Genomic DNA, 1,718 nt, shown 5'->3' on the forward strand with positions numbered 1-1,718 from the left:
AAAACTTCACACTGATGTGGTAAAGTATTTCTTTCATCTCCTGAAACTACAAAACATACTTAAGAAAAAAAAAAAAGTATTGAGCTTTGCTGGACTTTTATCATGAAGGATTTTCACCGCTGGATACGTTATCTTATGAGTTATGAACTATATAAGCCGAAATAATGATATCAATTTCGATGTTACAATAAATAGATAAATAAGTAAATAAATAATGACAACGATGCGCTTGACAAAGATAACGATGCAATCCCAGCTTCCACGATAACGATACGAGTTTTTACGATGACGATACGATTTTCCACGATAACGATGCGATTCCAGTTTTCACGATAAAGATACGAGTTTCCATGATGACGATACAATTTTCGACGCTAAAAATGCGATTCCACGATAAAGATGCGATTCCACGATAACGATGCGATTCCAGTTTCCCCGATAACGATGCGACTTTCCACGATAACAATGCGATTCCACGATAACAATGTGATTTTCCACTATAGCTATGCGATTTCAGTTTTCACGATAACGATACGATTCCACGATAATGATGCGATTCCACGAGAACAGTGCGAGTTTCTACGAAAACGATGCGATTCCAGTTTTCACGATAACGATACGATTTTCCACGATAGTGATGCAATTCAAATTTGCACGATAACATTTTGATTCCATGACAGCGGTAACGCTGTGGTCGTGGCGATAGCCGTACGACGTTCAAGTTAACTTATTTACACAGGTAACAGGACGAACCCCTCCTTCCCGAGTATTTTTATTTTGGAGCTACGTAAAAATAACGGCAGTTTTCATCTTTATTCACTCCGAACACGGAGGGACAACTGTGATTCTTTTGTCTCTTAATAACAAAATGGGAGAAAGGTACAACATTTTGGGCATAGATTATAATATAAACTGTAGATTGTATACCAAAGTACCTTCATGACACGTAGATTGCATACTCTTGTTACTCTGCTTCGTCCTTATACTCCAAAAGTCTGTAGGTAATTCACTTCACTCGTATTCTACGCAATCACATCCATTTATAATAATTATAATGCTCGGAACAGCCACGCTCTTCAAAACTTCTCGCCGCACGTACCTAACTAATGTTTAGATACTCGCTTTCATCCTTGCTGCTATTCATTATATGTAGAATCACCACTTGGTCCATCATTTTTATGTTTTCATTCTTCGCCTTCAAATATTACACGGCCATTCAGATTCATCCACATAACCTGCAGGGTACTTAATTCTATTCATCAGTCTGTTGCAACTCATGCATGTCTCTTCGCGTCTCTACACAGTTTACCTCATCCTCTGATTATCATTATCTTGCTTTTCTCACGACTAGATTTTCACTCCAAAGACTCTTCCATCCATATGCATCATCCATCAAACTTCGTGAAGTTCAGCAGATCTGTCGATTCCCTTATAACTACCACTGTACATCATCTACATGACAAACATACATATCTTATCATTTCATGCACGCTTATTCCTTGCTCTTACTCTTACATTCATTCTTCTCATTCTGATTGCTATAACTTATTTTGTATACAAGTTGAAAAGGGTTGGTGATAATGCATATATTTGCTTCTTGTCGCTAATTACCTAGTTTATTCTATATCTCATAGTCTGTATATTTAGCTCTTGTGTCCACACACATAATTGGCATCATGTTAACTATATCTGTATTAAACCAAATATTTTCTAAAACT

The sequence above is a fragment of the Portunus trituberculatus genome, chromosome 33 (genome assembly GCF_017591435.1).
Source record: "Portunus trituberculatus isolate SZX2019 chromosome 33, ASM1759143v1, whole genome shotgun sequence".
NCBI lineage: Eukaryota > Metazoa > Arthropoda > Malacostraca > Decapoda > Portunidae > Portunus > Portunus trituberculatus.